This window comes from Lithobates pipiens, unplaced genomic scaffold (assembly GCF_037356315.1).
Source record: "Lithobates pipiens isolate NorthernLeopardFrog02 unplaced genomic scaffold, aLitPip1_a1.2 Scaffold_16, whole genome shotgun sequence".
Lineage (NCBI taxonomy): Eukaryota > Metazoa > Chordata > Amphibia > Anura > Ranidae > Lithobates > Lithobates pipiens.
In genome coordinates, this window is record NW_027507748.1 from 648,024,128 (window position 1) to 648,044,686 (window position 20,559).

The following is a 20,559-nucleotide window of genomic DNA, read 5'->3' on the forward strand; positions in this document are numbered from 1 at the left end:
CACACTGACTTATGACGGTTGGTGCTCCTTGTGACTGTGCATGCAGCCTTGTTCTGCCATCTGTTGGCATGGTACAAAACTAGTCTCGAAACTTTTTTAAAACACCTCCTAAAAATTGGAGAACAGCAATCACAGCAAGTCACTTGCTCTGTAACATCTCTATATATAAAACAACTTGTATTCTTTTTAAAGAACATAAGGTGTTCTGTGATTGGATAAGGATGAATGACCATCATGATCTCCCCTTTTCCAATCACAGAATGCCATTTCTAAATAGTTTGAGCCAAAAACCCACTGTTAAAAAGCAAGCCATCTGTGTGAAGCCATTCCTTCTCAGAATGGTATAATGGTTTTGCTCCAATGAATCACCAGGAATCCTCCTTTTTTTCTTATTGTGAAAATTATAATAAAGCAATGGGCTGGTTAGGAAAGACACTGTAATCTCCTGCTGATACCTTCTGCATATAGTGTATCCACTACAATTACAACAGACTTAATATGGTTGTAAACCTCAGACATAGTTACATAGCTAGTAAGGTTGAATAAAGACACCAGTCCATCCAGTTCAACCTGAGTGAGTGTTAACAATTGTCCATATCCCTGTACATTGCATTCTCACATTGGTCCCTACCCTCAAGAAGCCCTCATTCCAAGGTCCCCATTCATATACTAGGGCCAATTTTGGACAGAAGCCAATTAACCTACCTGCATATCTATGGAGTGTGTGAGGAAACCCACGCAGTCACAGGGAGAACTCCAGGCAGGTAGTGTCATGGTTGGGATTCGAACCAGTGACTCTTTTTCCTGCTAGACAAGAGTGCTAACCACTACACCACTGTGCTGACTATGAACAAAGAATATCCTTCTATAGCGTGTACTTGTCTCAATCTGGAGCACAAAGTGTAATTTCTGTCTGCTGTGTTGTTCCTTTGATATCAGCATGAATCAATTCTGACGAGTTTTCCTGACACCAAGAGAAAAATGGTGATGGGGAGGGCACAGCCCATGATTGACAGACTCCAGTTCTGTTCCTGTGAGATGTATAGAGGGATTGTGTCCCTTCCCTCCAATCAGCTCTCAGAGCTCTCCTCATTAATATAACTTCAGCTCTCCACCCCCTGCTTTTCAGAGCTGAGAGATATTGTGTAAATTCTGCAATTTAAATGGCTGTAGGGGAAAGATGGCTGTAGATAAACAGGTACATCCTATGTAGGAGGATTTATTTCATCTCTGTGTATCACCTGAGGCCAGTCACTTCACTGGGTATATGTGAGGGTTTACAACCACTCAGCATTCCCAAAGTCATCGATTATTCTGATTCCTCCTAAATTGTATTGTATCTGCCCTCGTGTTGTAAAGCGCCACGCAAACTGACGGTGCTATATAAATCATGTATAATAATAATAATAATTTCTATTGATTCAGTTTTGTCCTTGTCACAGTCCAGGGCATATTGCCCAGGGAACAAATCCTCCCCCAAAATTCTATATACTATATAGAACTACTAACTGTGTTTCAATGCCGGTCCATCATGGACAATTTAATACTTCCTAGCTGACTTAAGAATACACATTGTAGAGGAAGCAAAATCTCTGGTATTTCCATATTTACAAAGACAGTGCCAAGGTTTCAAAATTCATACCTGGATGTTTTTGTGATTAAAAAATATACCTATTTCCAATGCTGGCTTGTCACTTTCCTCTGTGGGCTTTTAAATAGTGTCAGATAGGGCAACGACTCATGTGGAGGAAGCTCATTGAGTATATCTAAATACAAAGAAGGTATTTAGATGGTTTTGCAATGTTTTTTTTTTTTGTTTTTTTTCTATTAACTCATGTTAAAGTAATAAATTGTTCTTTTTAAGAAAAAAAATGTTCTACGTTTGAATCTTTTTGAAGGAATGCCTAAAAAGTCTGACTAAGATTTGTGTTCTAATGCGAGTAGATTTTGGATTGAACAACTAAATGGAACCTGGTCCAATGGGGCTGTATATCGCACTTTTATATGTACTTAATTGAAGAGTTCTAAATGCTATAAAAGTCATTTTAAAATCAATTTAGGGAACATTATAACATATGGGAAATGTAAGTGTACATTCCCTTCAAAAACAGCTTTACTTGTGATTAACTTGATAGCTTAGCAACAACTGCAAAGTAATAAAAAATGGTGGCAACTAAAATGATGCATTTGTCATCTAGGCAAACAGCTAAATTCATAGTAGAAACGCACATTGAGCTTATGTACCTGCCAAATTTTGAATACTAGAGTGATGATGCTAATGCATTATCCAATGAGCAAACTGAAGAGGTGACAAAGGTGACGCAAGCTAAAAATCACAAAACTGTGACAAACGGGGGATGTTTCTTTAATGTGAATATCAATGGCAAGAAGCACCATAACTTTACATTGGGGTTGATTTACTAAAACTGGAGACTGCAAAATCTGGTGCAGCTGTGCATGGTAGCCAATCAGATTCCAACTTCAGCTTGTTTAATTAAGCTTTAACAAAAAAAGAAGAAAAAACTGGAAGCTGACTGATTTCTATGCAGACTTGCACCAAATTTTGCACGCTCCAGTTTTAGTAAATCCTTCAAAATATGAATGCAATCTGGGGGGAGACCCTCTGGGGGAATCTAGTATGGAAAAGGACCTGGGGGTCCTAGTAGTGATAGGCTCAGCAATGGCATGCAATGCCAAGCTGCTGCTAACAAAGCAAACAGAATATTGGCATGCATTAAAAAGGGGATCAACTCCAAAGATAAAACGATAATTCTCCCATTCTACAAGACTCTGGTCCGGCCGCACCTAGAGTATACTGTGTAGTTCTGGGCACCAGTCCTCAGGAAGGATGTACTGGAAATGGAGCGAGTACAAAGAAGGGCAACAAAGCTAATAAAGAGTCTGGAGGATATTAGTTATGAGGAAAGGTTGCGAGCCCTGAACTTATTCTCTCTGGAGAGGAGACACTTGAGAGGAGATATGATTTCAATATACAAATACCGTACTGGTGACCCCACAATAGGGATAAAACTTTTTTGCAAAAGGGAGTTTAACAAGACACATGGCCACTCATTAAAATTAGAAGAAAAGAGGTTTAACATTAAACTTCGTAGAGGGTTCTTTACCATTCACAATATCAGATTTTCTGCTGATTTTTGTCTTCAGATTTACCAAAACCATGTAGTGCAAGGGCCTGCCTGATTGCACACAAATTGAAACTCCTAAGGTTTGACTTCATATTATATGGTTTTGGTAATTCTGAAGGAAAAATTCAGCAGAAATTTGGATGTGTATGGGGCTTAAGAGCGGCAAGGATGTGGACTTCCACAGGTGGTGGTCTCAGCAAGGGGCATCGATAGTTTCAAGAAACTATTAGATAAGCACCTGAACGACCGCAACATACACTGATATACAATATAATACTGACATATAAGCACACATCTGGGTTGGACTTGATGGTCTTTTTTCAACCTCACCTACTATGTAACTATGTAACCCCATAGAAAATAAAAGCCTTGTGAAAAGGAAACGCAAGGTGCTGTTTAGCTAGGTCCTTCTTGCTTCTTGTGCTGCTATGGTGGTTATTTTAAGGGTTAGTTAACATTTATACAGCTTTGGCTAAAGTTGGATAATGCCTTTGATAGAGGTGTAGCCATTTACTTACATCCCGAAGCCTGGTAAAAAAAAACTCCCATAGATGGCATCACCCTATCCTGCCTTGTTGTTTAGACAATCCCAGCAGTTACTGTCCACCCCCACCATGACAGGAGCAAGGGAGCAAGCTCTTAAATCCCCAAACATGTGTGGTCCACTATCTGCTCCATCACAGCAATGCTGAGCTCAGACCTACTGCAACAAGGGAGAGAGAGCTCATAGCAGGGGGTTTCAATAGGCCGGGAGTGTCTTAGCAATGTCCTAGCAGGATGAGATGATGCACTTTCTGGGAGTTTTTCGGTCAGCCTTCAGGAGGTAAGTAAATGGTCTACACCTATAACAAGGGCATTAATAACCACTTCAGCCCCGGAATGATTTGCCCCCTTAATGACCAGGCCGTTTTTTGCGAAACAGCACTGCGTCGCTTTAACTGACAATTTTGTGGTTCTGCGACACTGTGCCCAAAAAAAATTGACATCCTTTTTTCCCCCATACAAGTATAGCATTCTTTTTGTGGTATTTGATCACCTCGGCGGTCTTGATTTTTTGTGCTATAAACAAAGTCAATTTTGAAAAAAATAAAAAATGTTTTACTTTTTGCTATTATGCTTAGTCAAAAAATATATATAAAATTTATTTATTCACCAGTTTAGGCTGATATATTCTTCTACATATTTTTTGGTAAAAAAAAATCACAATAGGTGTATATTAATTGGTTTGCCCAAAAGTTATAGCATTTACAACATAGAGAATAGATTTATGGCATTTTTGTTTTATTTTTTTACTAGTAACGGTGGCAATCTGCAATTTTTAGCGGGACTTCAACTTTGCAGCAGACAGACTTTTGAAACTTTTTTGGGACCAGGGACATTTATACTGCGATCAGAGCTAAAAATAGCCACTGATTACTGGGTAAATGTCATTGGCAGGGAACGGGTTAATGCTAGGGGCGATCAAAGGGTTAACTGTGTTCCCTAGGTGTGCTCTATCTGTAGGGGGGATGGGCTGCCAGGGACATGACAGAGATCACTGTTCCTGAACACTGGCAGCACTGGGAACGTTGTTCATTTTAGGACCTTAGCAATAAAAAAAGGGGCATTATTTGTGCCAGGGGAAAAGAGATTTTACCTCCACATACAGAAAGGCTTCCTTGAGAGCTGTGAGAATGTAAAATAGACTTCCAAAGATTCAAGTTTTATCCAGCTCAGTCGAGTGCTTCAAGCAATATTGGATGTGTTTGTAAAGGCACACAATATAACCGACTACTATTGCTGCGTTTATAGGAAATAACACTGTTAATTGTTGTTCTAGGAAGAATATGATTGCCTTTGGGGATCATAAAGTTTCCACGTTAGAGCAATTTGGACCAAGTTTTTTTCTTCCCTACTCTAGATCAAGTGTGGGTTTTACAATTCTGAGGATGTGAGGCTTTCCACCAACAAAACCATGGTTTTTTGTTCGAAGGTTGTTGGCTCAAACTTGTCTTGCATACACACGGTCACACAAATGTTGCCCAACAATTACAAACGTGGGAACGTGGTGACGTACAAGATGTACGACAAACCGAGAAAAAGGAAGTTCAATAGCCAGTGCGGCTCCTTCTGCTTGATTCCAAGCATGTGTGAACTTTTGTGCGACGGACTTGTTTACACACAATTGGACTTTCTGACAACAAAGTTTTGTTGGCAGAAAATTTGAGAACCTGCTATCAAACATTTGTTGGCGGAAAGTCTGACAGCAAATGTTCGATGGAGCATACATGTGGTTGGACTTTCCGACAAGCTCACATCCAGCATTTCCTGTTGAAAAATCCGACTATGTGTACGCAGAATTTGGTTAAACTCCATGAGCATAGATCATTTTTTAACCTGGATAACTATGCAACTATTTGCGGTTTACTAAAGGAGTACAGGCTGTTCGCATACATAGAGGGCCGGTGCTAATGCTAGGCAAACTAGGTAGCCATCTAGGACGCAGCCACGGCCACTGGTATACTGATCGCATTATACAGGATCTTACAATTGCTGTTCCCCCTCCAGAGGAAGCGAGCCTTTTCCAGTCTCGGTTTTTTTTCCTCCAGAGAGGCTCTAAAGTCTGGCTCCAGACACCAGCTCTGGAGCAGAGGATCTGACTCCATCCCGGCACAGAGACACCAACTTCTTTCCCAGCCAATCCTTGCTTAATGCAGAACAAAGGGCCACACTGCACTCTGGGAGATGTAGTTCTCCAAGGCCCGCATACTCCTCCGCGTAGGGGCAGCTGGCACAGTTCGGAACTACATTTCCCAGAATGTAAGGGTTTGTATGGGGAAAACTTTACTTAAACACCAAAAAACTTTCCAAAACTTTGTGAGTGAGTTGGGTCATATGTCAGGGCAAAGCTACTACATCCCAAATATCAGAGGATGAGGTACAGAACAGTATATGTGGGTGGGGCATGTCAAGACCCCAGAAAAAGTGGAGAATGAAGGACTGCTAAATACATGGAGTATGCTGCGAGTATAGGTGGTGTATGGGGAATGCATGGAGTGTTCTAGGAGTATAGGGTGTGTACGAGGAATGCATGGATTGTGCTAGGAGTATAGGGGGTGTATGAGGAATGCATGGAGTGTGCTAGGAGCATACGGGGTGTATGAGGAATGCATGGAGTGTGCTAGGAGTATAGGGGGTGTACGAGGAATGCATGGAGTGTGCTAGGAGTATAGGGGGTGTATGAGGAATGCATGTAGTGTGCTAGGAGTATAGGGGGTGTATGAGGAATGCATGGAGTGTTCTAGGGGTATAGGGGGTGTATGAGGAATGCATGGGGTGTGCTCCGAGCAAAGGAGGTGTATGGGGAATGCATGAAGTGTGCTGTGAGTATAGGGGGTTTATGGGGAATGCATGGAGTGTGCTGTGAGTATAGGGGGTTTATGGGGAATGCATGGAGTGTGCTTATATGAATTTTCTGCTGCAGAATGAATGATGATTTTTTTCTAGAGCATGATTGGTTAGTTAAGGTGAATGCATCTTTACCGTATTCGCTAAGCTCAGTGAACATTCACTTTTCTAAATGAACAGTTTCTATTCCTTTTGTAAATCACTTCCAGTGTCTACAAAGCTGAAGCTACAGTCCCAATACTTGTGATTCCTGTTTCCATCACTTGTGTACAGGATCATTAGGTACCCCAAGTCATTCACCAAGGTTTTTCCCCTATGCAAAAGCAGAAATTAATTTTCTCTTCTTCATGATTACCATGACATGGAATGAAGAAATTCTGTCTTCATTCTCACTGCTTCCTACTCAACAATGACCAATGGTTAGGTGGTATTAACAGCAGGAAAAGACTAAAAGAACCAAGTTGTGGGTGCAAGCATAGAAACTAGATGTATGTAGTATAGCTTGACTGTGATGGGGTAAGATGTATGCCAGTCCAGAATCATCCTCCAAACTGATGCCATTTGACATGGAGGTTAAGTACTTCCTATTAGCCATAATAGGCATGTCCATATAGAACAGCCTTTTTCAACCTGGATGCTCAGGCAGGTTTTCACTGTGCATTCATTAGGACTTTCTAGCCATTGGAATCCTAACAAGCAATGAGGTCAGTTGATCAGGAGGATGTCGGTCTCCTACACAGCATCCTTGTGTGACCCCCTTCTGCCCCTCTCTGTCAGCACTCTGGATACATTAATTGACTGATGGAGACAAACTGAGGGAGATGAGAAACCTTACAATACTAATCAGTAGGGACAAGCCCACGGTTCGCTGCGTTGAACATAAGTTCAACTCAAACATCGGGTGTTCGTTTGTTCTTTTTTGCTGCTAGCCACAACATGCAGAAGAGTTGGTGGAGTAGATAATAAAGCCATCCTCATCCTCCTCATCCTCTGTCACCTAGGCTCAAAGTAGTTTGCCTTCCAACGCAGCTGCCAAAGTGGCCTATTCCACCAGCTCCTTGTCCACAGTCACTCCTTCCATAGCCCCACCATTATGCACGGAGGAGTCCCCAGAATTATTCGACCACAGTGTCGGTTATATGCTGCTGGAGGATGCGCAGCGATTTGAATGATCCAATGTTGGTTCCCAGATTGAGGAAGGGAGTAACGTGAGCCTAGTGAGAGGGGGTGCCACAGAAGGACAAGAAACTGTCAGTCATGTTTCACAGCAGGGCCCATTCCTGCTCCCAACAACAGTATCTATGAGGGGTAACAGTGATGTGGCACCACCATCCCCAACAGCCAAGGCCCAATTTTTCTATCCCTGGGCATGTAATTACAACTTTTGATATAATATTTCACAGCAAGGCCCGTTCCAATGCCCAACGTGAGTATCTGTGAGGGCTTACAGTGTTCTGGTACCACCAACACCTAATGCCCAATTTTCTGCAGAGGGTAGGCTGTAAAGTATATATACTGCTGATCAGAGTATATAATGACTGGGGGTCCCCAACACCATTTTCTAAAAAATTTGGGTGCCACGTGCCCCTTAATATCCATACCAGACCTGAAGGGCCTGGTATGGATTTTTTTTTGGGGGGGGCATCCACGCCATTTTTATTTAGTATTTTTGGTATTTTTATCTATATTATACATTACAGCCACGAGCAGTTTTAAATGACATTTTTTCCTTTAGAAATTTCATTTTGCTGTGGTACTGTTCTAAACATGGGAATGATGCGCTACTTTATAGGCATACTAAGTACACTCCCCAGGCACGATCTTTAAATAAATATTTCATTTTTATTGTTTCACTTTAAGCATTAATAAAATCATTTCTCCAGAAAAAAACAGACATTTTTAAAATGTTTTTTTCCATTGATACGCGTCACCTGGGTCCCCAAACACTTTTTCTGGAAATAACTCTTCCACTTTAGATTTTTCACGTTTGTGTCCCATAGACTTTTGTTCAAACACATTTTTTGCCTGTTTGCATGTTCTGCTGCAAACTTAACCAGGGGTGGGGTGTGTCCGGCTCATCCCTACTAGTCAGTGCAAAAATCCCTACTACCAGTGTGCAAAAGTGTATTTGCTTTGGAAGAATAAATCACCTCTAACGTTGGATGTTTAAAGTGTGAGGATGTTGCTGCATTATGTAAAACTAAGAATAGTTTTTTATATTTTAGAATGAGGTGCCTCGAGACTGTCTATAATTTTAATGGGTGCCTTGAAATTGTCCTTAACTTTAAAGGGTGCCTTGACTGAAAAAAGGTTGGTGCAGGTCTATCTCTTTTCTGGCCTTTCTCATAGAGAGCTGACTGGGCAGAGGGACATCAAGACTAGTCTGTTCAGTCTGTCCCCTCAGGACCTTCACGATTAAGCAGATAAAATATAAGTTCAAATGTTTAAACATAGGAAGAAATTATGGTTCTACTTACCTGGGTCTAATAATACCTTTCCGACAATTGATATTTTTCCAATACGTCAACCAAGTAGGGAGTCATTGTGGTAAAGATCAGTTATCACACTACGTGATTTATAACATTTTGATATACTGTGCAAGTAAAGGTTATGACATTTCTAGCACTGAGCATAGAACAAGACATTACTTTCTTCTCCTCTTAAGCCAAACAAAAAAAATAAAAAAATATTAAAATGACATTCTCGCCTGGTGCTGAAAACGCCTTTTGTATAGTTATAAGTCCAGAAGACCAAAAGCTTATTCCAAGAAATCTCATCGCCTGATCCTTGTTAACAGATAAATACAGTTAAGCCTTCTGATTTTATAATTTCCCAGCTTTAACCTTTTTACTTTCCCTAAATTTATTAAAGAAGATCTGTGATTTTTTTTTGTATTATTGTAGTCACCAATTAAGCTTTTATGGCTTTTACAAAAGGTCCTGAGACCTGAGATGCCGATTTTCAGCATCAACAGTTGACCTGCTTACATAGTCCATTTTACAGCAACCATCTTAAAGAGGAAGAAAACTCTCCCACTTTGATGCTGCTTTTCATTTAGCCCATTATAATAAGTAATTATCAAACTATAGCCACTGTAATCCAGCCCAAATCCCATATTACTTACTGTTTAACCACTTAACGACCAGCGCACGACGATGTACGTCCTATTTTTGAAGATGGATATCTCGGTAACGGCAGCAGCTGCTGCTACAACCGAGATATCCATCTCTTCAGGCGCTGGTCGTCTGTACGATAATGGTGGTCTCCCGCCGCCCTCCCGCACCTTCCGCCGCTTACCATAGCCGTCGGTAGCGGCAGAGGCGATCGGGTCCTTTTGCTAGCTGGGTACGCAGACGAGTGAGACTAAGATGGCCCCCACTCGTCTCTATACCATAGGAGGGCGGAAGCGACGTCAAAACGTCACTTCCGCCCATACCTCTTAAAGGTATATTTTTTTAAATGTAATTTTTTCTTTATTTTTTTATTTTATTTTTTTTCTGTTGCATTTTAGTCCAAATATGAGATCTGAGGACTTTTTGACCCCAGATCTCATATTTAAGAGGACCTGTCATGCTTTTTTCTATTACAAGGGATGTTTACATTCCTTGTAATAGGAATAAAAGTGATCCATTTTTTTTTTTAAAAACAGTGTAAAAATAAATAAAATCAATTAAAATAAATTAAAAAAAAAAAAGGTTTTTAAAAACACCCTGTCACGACGAGCTTGCGCACAGAAGCGAGCACATACGTGAGTAGCACCTGCATATGAAAACGGTGGTCAAACCACACATGTGAGGTATCGCCGCGATCGGTAGAGCGAGAGCAATAATTCTAGCCCTAGACCTCCTTTGTAACGCAAAAAATGCAACCTGTAGAATTTTTTAAATGTCGCTTATGGAGATTTTTGAGGCTAAAAGTTTGACGCCATTCCACGAGCGGGCGCAATTTTGAAGCGTGACATGTTGGGTACCAATTTACTCGGCGTACCATTATTTTTCACAATATAAAAAATAATTGGGCTAATTTTACTGCTGCCTTATTTTTTTATTCAAAAAAGTGAATTTTTTCCAAAAAAAGTGCGATTGTAAGACCGCTGCGCAAATACGGTGTGAAAAAAAGTATTTCAATGACCGCCATTTTATTTTCTAGGGTGTTAGAAAAAAAACAATATAAAATGTTTGGGGGTTCTAAGTAATTTTCTAGCAAAAAAAAAAAACTGTTTTAAACATGTAAACGCCAAATCAGAAAAAGAGGCCTGGTCCTTAAGTGGTTAAAGTAACTTAAAAAAAACTTGTTTCCAGGGGTTAGGCAGCACCATCTTAAGTATTGTTTTCTGAGTCCACAGTGGAGTGTATTTCCGCCCTTACATTGAGCACTTCCTGTACTGTTAATCAAGCCTCCTTCTCAATCCAACTTTTCTATGGCAACCCTGTTTCCCTGCTCATAGCTGACTTGTTTTATTTCATAGTATTTACTTGTGCTGCTTATCTAGAGTTTGCCTGTGTGAGTCTTATCAGCTTCAGCTGATAAGACTGTAGTTATTTCTGTCCCATGCCCTGCGTTACACAGCATGTGAGGTCACATGGTGTGTAGAAGGAAGCTCTGAGTGATTCTGCAGCCGGCTGGGAGTTCAGTGTTGTGCCGTAGGAAGTCCTGATAGCAGATAGATAAGCACAAAGAGAGTGTGCAGTAAATCAGGGGAGATCTGGGCATGCTCAGTGACGTCATTCTAAAGAGCAAAAAGGATTACAGCAATACTAAGCAAGTAAGGAGATATCTACAAGCAGTGTTCATTAGGGTTTTTTATGCTGATTTACATGGGACTAAGTGTGGGGGAGAGTTTACAACCACTTTAAGCAGTATAGTTTTTATTTATTTATCCCCTTAGCTTCCCTTTCCTTTGCATAATATCTGTTGAAACAGCTGCACCTGTACAAGGAGACTAAACTGAACTTGCCTACATGCTTAATACACAGATGAAATACTTTTACAGGAGTTGTTTTACCTGTCAAAGAATTTGTTTTTTCCATCCAGTTCTGAGATTTATACAGCTCTGCCACACCACAAAGCCCTGTCTGGCAGGGAATGACATCTAATTTTTGAGGACTTCTACTATGAGTTCCTTATTGGGACCACTGAATAGATTACTGTCTGGGAAGTACTGTTGCGAGACGGAGAGCTGACCCACTGAAAGGAGGATATCTTTGATGTGACCTACCGACTATATACAACGCTCCAATTTACATAATCTCTGGTAAGCGCACTCACTATATGGTGACGGGCACTTCGTGCGCTTTCAGAGTGTGTTTAACCACTGAGGTGCTGCCATTTAAGAACATAAAAGTTTTATTATATGGACTCACATATGAACTTTTTATGATTGGATTTTTTTGTATTTTTTCGTATTATTATTTGTATGCACTTTTGTGATTTTTATGCACTTGAGGTGTTTTTTTGATTGTATTAATTATTTATATATTAATTATTCACATATTTCAATATCTTTTTTCTGGTATATAATTGATTAGAGGGCTGGCGCAGCTTTTTATATTTTTATAGTTTTTATTTTATTCTTCATCTTTCCTCTTTTTTATGCACTAAGCCAGGGTTCTCTATACTTTGTAAAAAAAAAAGGGCAGATTTACTGTCCTTCAGACTTTAGGGGAGTGGACTGTGCCCAGTGGGAGTAAACATTGTCAATTCTTTGGTATTAGGGGGAGACATAAATGGTGTCCTGCCACTGACCACCCCATTGTTGATGTCAAATTATGCCGAATTGTTGGTGTTAGTGGAAGAAATACTGCCACATTGTTGATGTCAGTGGCAGGAATTATGCCACATTGTTGGTGTCTGTCAAAGGAATAGTGCCCCATAGTTGGTGTCGATGGCAGGAATAGTTCTTCAAAGACCAGATAAAAGCAAGAAAAGGGCTGCATCCAGCTCCAGGCCGGTAGTTTGGAGACCACTGGACTAAACCATGAACTAGAACTGTGTTCAGGCTATGTCAATTCAACTAATTACATAATATTAATACACAGTTTTGAAACAAGCCTTCACTGACCTCTCCAGTTGCAGGTACCATGAAGTCTTGTGTGGCAAAAAACTCCCAGTATGTAAACTCAAAATGCCATTGCCCAGCAGGACAACTTTAAAAATATAGACAGGAAAGGACCCAATACATAAAAGATAGATATGAACAGAAAGAACCATACACAGAAACAAAAAGAAACATATAAAAGTAGACAAGATCAGAAGCACAGTTAATACAAGTCAGAAAAGAGGATCAGATCATAATACCCAGGACAGACGTGACAGAGGTTAAAGTAATAGACAAGCTTTGACAGATGCATCCTAGCGGCAATGTAGGATGGGATGATGTCATCTCTGGGAGTTTTTCAGTCAGACTTCGGGAGGTATGCACAAGGCCTACACCTACAGCGAGGGCATTATTCAACGTTAGTCAAAGCTGCACAGTCTTAGTTTTTATCTACAGGCGACCCTTACTTGCATTGGCAGTTTTTTGGTCAAGGTGAACAAACCCTTTATAAGGGAGCACACACACCCCTGACTTGTGATACTATATATTTTTAAGCTTAGCTTTTTGGGGTTTCTGGATGTAATCAACACTATAAATTTAGTGAGCAGATTAGCAAGGTGCTCAGGCATGGCAGAAGAAAATTAAGGCCACTCAATAGATAAACTGCATATGTTAGCTAGGAGTTATCTCGCACAAAAATAATAAAGCTATTCTGGGTATGGTCAGCACCTTCAAGGAGTTTGATCACTTGGTGACCATGGAAACAGCAAAAAGCTAGCATAGTGCTGAAGGAGATCATTCACTGTATAGATTTAAAGGAAAACCGTTACAATTATTGATCTACTACAACAATAAAATAATCATATTTGTGCTTAAACGGAAATTCCACCAAGCACTGATAAGTGGTGCGGTGAATACATTATAGCACTTTCATGGCATTGCTGCACACCTTTTACTGGCCGAAGAGTATACCAAATGGACATTTAGGCCTCCAGGACCTTAAATCAACAAAATAGGAGAACAGAGATGGCAGAAATGTAAACCTCAACCCCAAACAATCTGTAGAAACTGTGTTAAAGAAGTCAAATAAATTTCATACCGCGCTCTAAGTACTCAAATATGCATGCAAAAAAATCATAAGTGAAATTCATAAGAAAAATATATGCTAAAACACTAAAATAAATGTCCATATAATTTCCAAAGAAATTTGAAATCAAATTAAGTGTCCGTGAAACACCACCATGGATCTTCTATCAATGTGGGTGATGAGAATCCCTGCGATCTGGGTGAGAAAACATCTTCCAGCACCACTAGGCAAACAATCTACTCAGCAGAGGGAATTGACACCCATTACAGCGCAGATACCAGTGGAAGTATTCCTTATGAAGGGAGACTGGTCCACAGCCCGATATGCTCCAGTGATCGATCAGAGCAGATTGGCACCCATTATAGCTTGGCAGATCAAGCGCAGATACCAATGGAAGTGTGCCTTCTAAATGAAGACTGGTCCGTGTCCCGATATACTCCAACAATTGGTCATATGTTTAGAAGATAACAAGAAGAACAGGCTCCTCATTGCGTAGTTTAAAAAAAATCCCTTTATTCCATAAGAGGCATCGGCATAAAACATAGTAAAAACACTTTGCCCAAATCAAAAAGCATGCAGGTATGCCGTTTGCATTCCCCCTGCGTTCCAACTAGCGGAAATTACGTAGTTGAAACGTTAGTTGGAACAAAGGTGGAATGCAAACGGCATACCTGCATGCTTTTTGATTCGGGCAAAGTGTTTTTACTATGTTTTATGCCGATGTCTCTTATGGAATAAAGGGATTTTTTATACTACGCAATGAGGAGCCCCTTCTTCTTGTTATCTTTTAAACATATGACCAATCGTTTCTAGTATACCGGGCCGTGGACCAGTCTCTATTTAGAAGGCACATTTCCATTGGTATCTGCGCTTGATCTGACCACCTGTAATGGGTGCCAATGTTCTTTGATCAATCATTGGAGCACATCGGGCTGTGGACCAGTCTCCCTTCATAAGGCATACTTCCATTGGTATCCGTGCCTGTTTTGACTACCTGTAATGGGTGTCAATTCCCTCTGCTGAGTAGATTGTTTGAGTAGTGGTGGTGGAAGACGTTTTCTCACCCAGATCGCAGGGATTCTCATCACTCACATTGATAGAAGATCCATGGTGGTGGTTCACAGACACTTACATTGATTTCAAATTTCTTTGAAAAGTAAATGGACATTTATTTTAGTGTTTTAGCATATATGTTTCTTATAAATTTCACTTATGATTTTTTTGCATTTTTTTGTATGTATATATGAGTACTTAGAGCGCAGTATGAAATTTATTTGACTTCTTTAAAACATCATCAGACTTTTGGTCTCACTACCTGCTGCTCCCAAAAAGTTATTGAACACACTTATTCACGTTAATTATTGTCCATATAATTATAGGTTTTCCTATTTTTTTTAAATATGTAGAAACGTTAGTTAGTTAGTTGCTTTAAGTTGCATACACTTGTGTGTTGGAAAAAAGCACTTGGTGGAGGTTCTTTATAGCTCCCGAGCACACCTACCCTGCAGAAATCAATGACATTTGAGTCTGGAGATTGTGGTGCCACACTAAAATGTTAAGCCTCATACACACGATCGGACTTTCCGACGGGAAATGTTCAATGACAGGCTGTTGTCGGTAAATCTGACCATGTATATGCTCCATCGGACAACTGTTGTCGGACTTTCAGCCAACAAAGGCTGGATAGCAGGTTTTAAAATTTTCCGCTGACAAATGTGTGTTGTCGGATTTTCCGAGCCTGTGTACACAAGTCTATCGAACAAAAGTCCAAAGTACAAACACGTATGCTCGGAAGCAAGGACGAGCCAGAAACGGTCGGTCTTGTAAACTAGCATTCACAATGAAGAATTAACATTCGTAACATGGCAAATTATGAAATCTCGAAATGCAGCACACATTCTCTTCTTCTTTAACCACTTGAGGACCGCCGTATTGCCATTGTACGTCAGCACAATGGCACAGGCAGGCATAATCACGTACATCAACGTGATTGCCTTCCAGCGGGTGGGGGGTCCGATCGGACCCCCTCCCGCTGGTTACGGCGGTCCGATTCGGTCCAGGAGCGCTCCGTGATGAGGGGATGGCCGTTGGTTTTCGGCCACCCCCTCTGGATCGCTCCTGGCCAATGAGAAGCTTCCTCCCCTGTGTATTGTTTACACAGGAAGGAGGAAGTGATGTCATTCTCCTCGGGGCGGTCTTTTTGACCGGACTACGAGGAGAACAGTAAAAGTAAGTGTGCACCAACACTACACTGACATGTAGGTACACACAGGCACACAAACCCCCCCCGATCGCCCCCCGATCCCCCCCCCGCCCCCCCTCCCCCCCCAGTCACAGTGTCACTGATTGCATTGATCATTTCTTTACTGATCAATGCATTCAGTGTCAGTTGTGACAGTAAAAACTGTCAGGACAGTTAGTGTTAGGTCCAGGATAGCCCCCTATCACCCCCCAATAAAGATTTAACCCCCTGATTGCCCCTAGAGTTAACCCTTTCACCCCCTTTTGCCAGTGTCACTAAGCGATCATTTTTCTGATCGCTGCATGTGTCGCTAGTGTCGCTAGGTAGCTAGTTATTTTTTTTAGGTTCACCGCCAGGTTTTTATAGCGCTAGGTACCCCGATATACTACCCAATAATGTTTTTAACCCCCTGATTGCCGCTAGTTAACCCTTTCACCCCCTTTTGCCAGTGTCACTAAGCGATCGTTTTTCTGATCGCTGCATTAGTGTCGCTACAGTCGCTAGGTAGCTAGTTATTTTTTTAGGTTCACCGCCAGGTTTTTATAGCGCTAGGTACCCCGATATACTACCCAATAATGTTTTTAACCCCCTGATTGCCGCTAGTTAACCCTTTCACCCCCTTTTGCCAGTGTCACTAAGCGATCATTTTTCTGATCGCTGCATGTGTCGCTAGGTAGCTAGTTATTTTTTTAGGTTCACCGCCAGGTTTTTATATCGCTAGGTACCCCGATATACTACCCAATAATGGTTTTAACCCCCTGATTGCCGCTAGTTAACCCTTTCACCCCCTTTTGCCAGTGTCACTAAGCGATCGTTTTTCTGATCGCTGCATTAGTGTCGCTACAGTCGCTAGGTAGCTAGTTATTTTTTTAGGTTCACCGCCAGGTTTTTATAGCGCTAGGTACCCCGATATACTACCCAATAATGGTTTTAACCCCCTGATTTCCGCTAGTTAACCCTTTCACCCCCTTTTGCCAGTGTCACTAAGCGATAATTTTTCTGAACGCTGCATCAGTGTCGCTAGTGTCGCTAGGTAGCTAGTTATTTTTTTAGGTTCACCGCCAGGTTTTTATAGCGCTAGGTACCCCGATATACTACCCAATAATGGTTTTAACCCCCTGATTGCTGCTAGTTAACCCTTTCACCCCCTTTCACCAGCGATCACAGTATAAGTGTCACTGGTGACGCTGGTTAGCCAGTTAGTTATTTAGGTTCCCCGTCAGGTTTTTATATAGCGCCAGGGACCCCCATATACTACCTAATAAAAATTTGAACCCCCTGATTGCCCCTAGTTAACCCTTTCACCACTGATCACCGTATAAGTGTTACGGGTGACTCTGGTTAGTTTGTTTTTTATAGCATTTTATATTCAAATCCGGAAGGCAGTGCTTGGTTTTCGGGGTCCCGTACGTGGCTAGGCTCCCAAAAAGTCCCCCACATGTGGTATCCCCGTACTCGGGAGAAGCAGCAGAATTTATTTTGGGGTGTAATTTGACTTCTGCACATAGCATGTGTGAGCAATATATCATTTAGTGACAACTTTGTGCAAAAAAAAAAAAAGTTTGTAATATTCCCGCAACTTTTGGCAAAATATAAAATATTCCATGGACTCAACATGCCTCTCAGTAAATAGCTTGGGGTGTCTACTTTCCAAAATGGGGTCATTTGGGGGGGTTTTGTGCTATTTTGGCATTTTATGGCCTTCGAAACTGTGATAGGTAGTGAGGAGTTAAATCAAAAATTTGCACCCTTAGAAATCCTGAAGGTGGTGATTGGTTTTCGGGGTGCCGTGCGCGACTAGACTCCCAAAAAGTCCCACACATGTGGTATCCCCGTACTCGGGAGAAGCAGCAGAATGTATTTTGGGGTGTCATTTCACATATGCCCATAGCATGTGTGAGCAATATATCATTTAGTGACAACTTGGTGCAAAAAAAAAAAAGTTTGTAATATTCCCGCAACTTGTGGCAAAATATAAAATATTCCATGGACTCAACATGCCTCTCAGTAAATAGCTTGGGGTGTCTACTTTCCAAAATGGGGTCATTTTGGGGGGTTTTGTGCTATTTTGGCATTTTATGGCCTTCGAAACTGTGATAGGTAGTGAGGAGTTAAATCAAAAATTTGCACCCTTAGAAATCCTGAAGGTGGTGATTGGTTTTCGGGGTGCCCTGCGCGACTAGACTCCCAAAAAGTCCCACACACGTGGTATCGCCATACTCGGGAGAAGTAGCGGAATATATTTTGGGGTGCAATTCCACATATAACCATGGCATGTGTGAGCAATATATCATTTAGTGACAACTTTTTGTAAAAAAATTTTTTTTTTTTTTTTTTGTCATTATTCAATCCCTTAGGACAAAAAAAATAAATATTCAATGGGCTCAACATACCCATCAGCAATTTCCTTGGGGTGTCTACTTTCCAAAATGGGGTCATTTGGGGGGGATTTGTACTGCCCTGCCATTTTAGCACCTCAAGAAATGAGATCGGCAGTCATAAATTAAAAGCTGTGTAAATTCCAGAAAATGTACTCTAGTTTGTAGACGCTATAACTTTTGCGCAAACCAAAAAATATACGCTTATTGACATTTTTTTTACTAAAGACATGTGGCTAAATAAATTTTGCCCTCAATGTATGACTAAAATTTAGTTTATTCGATTTTTCTTATAACAAAAAGAAGAAAATATCTTTTTTTTTCAAAATTTTCGCTCTTTTTCCATTTATATCGCAAAAAAAAAAAATCGCAGAGGCAATCAAATACCATCAAAAGAAAGCTCTATTTGTGGGAAGAAAAGGACACAAATTTCGTTTGGGTGCAATATTGCATGACCGCGCAATTACCAGTTAAAGCAGCGCAGTGCGAAATTGCAAAAAGACCTCTGGTCCTTAAGGTGTTTATTGGTCCGGAGCTGAAGTGGTTAATGAGAGAATAATGAAGCTGCTTTGCTGGTGATACTGATGGAGTTATTGCAAACACATTTTCAAAGGCTTTTTTTTTCTAGTGATATCAAGAATAATATTATTATGCTTTTTTTTTGTTTTATTTGGGCAAGTTACCACAACCACATTATTCCGCAGTTTTTAAGATCAAAGATACAACCATGTTGGTGCCCCTTGTCAGTTTAACATTGTATTTTTTTAAATGTAACTGCCTACTGCCCAACTGTCATTTGAAGTAAAATACATAGCCAAGTATTATTCTCCACAATTTTTTTTATTGTGCATTTAAAAAAAAAAAAAAAATAGACATGCTATCTGCCAATAGAACTTAACCAAAAAGTGCATTCTATGCATCCATCCAAAAATATAGAAAATATACCAAATCAAATCATTATTCAACCAAAAAAATAGTGTCAAAGCAATAACTCCAAGGCCAATGATAAATAACACGTTATCTCCTCCGATTCCACAACATGTCTGGTTGACGAACGGCCGTTCAGAAACGAACCGAAAAGCACAAAATGAAAAGCGCTAAATGAAAAACGTGAAAAGAAAAGTGTGAATCAACACTCATCAAACTTCTACTAACACAAAATTAGCAGAAGGAGCCCAAAGGGTGGCACTAGAGAGCTGAAAAACCACGTAGTACGTCTAGTAAATCACTACGTTCATAATTGTTGGCCAACAATTGTGTGACTGTGTGTATGCAAGACAAGTTTGATTCTGCATACCTTTTGTCCCTATTGCTTCCTGTTCCCAGTTTTGTGTGTTTTTTTACTGTATTACCACACTATGAAAGTTTCCTCTAAGTTTCCAGCAGGGGTCTCAAACTGGCGGCCCTCCAGCTGTTGCAGAATTACAATTCCCATGATGAGTAACAATCATGACTCCCATGGGCAGAGACATGAGGGGACTTGTAGTTCCGCAACAGCTGGAGGGCCGCCAGTTTGATACCCTTGACCTAGAGGGTATCTCCTTTATTCCAATGTCTCTCTGGTGACATCCCACAATATGCGTGCTCTCGTGACCTGGTGCCTTATGTGTGGGACAATGGGGTCCACTGCCTTTCAGTGCTCTGGCACTGAGCCTGGTCGGCACCTGCACTGTAGGGGGTAATAGCACTATCTGGCAGGTGTATGGACAGTACAGGCTCCAGTCTGAGATCTGAAATTAGATGGCAAAGCGCTGGCCATCCACAGCATCAGTTGCCCCCTACTGTGCATATGCCATATCTCAGAAAGACAGGAGCCCTTACTAAGCAAATGTCAGTGGCCCCTACTGTGCACAATGCTGGCCAGGCACAGCACCAGCGGCCCTATGGCTGTGCCTAGGGTGCGTTCCAAAAGGGTAAAAAGGGAACAAAACTTTAGGACTGGAGGCACAAAAAATATTTTATTCTATTCGGGTGTAGCTTAATGTAAAGGGCAGTTTTACTTTCAGGGTTTACTACCAATTTAATTCCAAGCTCCAACACTTCACAATAGTGAAAGGTTACCCTCCTCTACTCGCCTCCAGGACATTCCTATTGGCCAGTGAAGTACCGATGGGAATGTGGGGGGGGGGGGGGAAGGCGGTAACCGCATGCTCCAACACTACTCAGAAGGGTTAGCACTTTGCCTATCCGAGTGACCCAGCATTTGGCCATAAAAGAGAGGCAGAGTCTCTTTAAAAAATATTCCATGGTTGGCAGCGTTTATACAAAATTTTATACATTCT

At 41.0% G+C, this 20,559-nt stretch overlaps 1 protein-coding gene across 12 annotated transcripts in view; it reads right to left on the minus strand.

Moving 5' to 3' along the window:
* Positions 1–20,559, minus strand: part of GRIA4 (glutamate ionotropic receptor AMPA type subunit 4) — a 478,284-nt gene that overhangs the window by 202,208 nt on the left and 255,517 nt on the right. The window contains exon 1 of one of the 12 annotated variants that reach the window (XM_077484352.1): positions 9,011–9,065. The exons of the other annotated variants lie outside the window; for them this stretch is intronic. The gene's annotated coding sequence lies outside the window, so the exon portion shown is untranslated. Of the gene's footprint in view, positions 1–9,010; positions 9,066–20,559 lie in introns of those variants that run through there. 12 annotated transcript variants of the gene reach the window in all.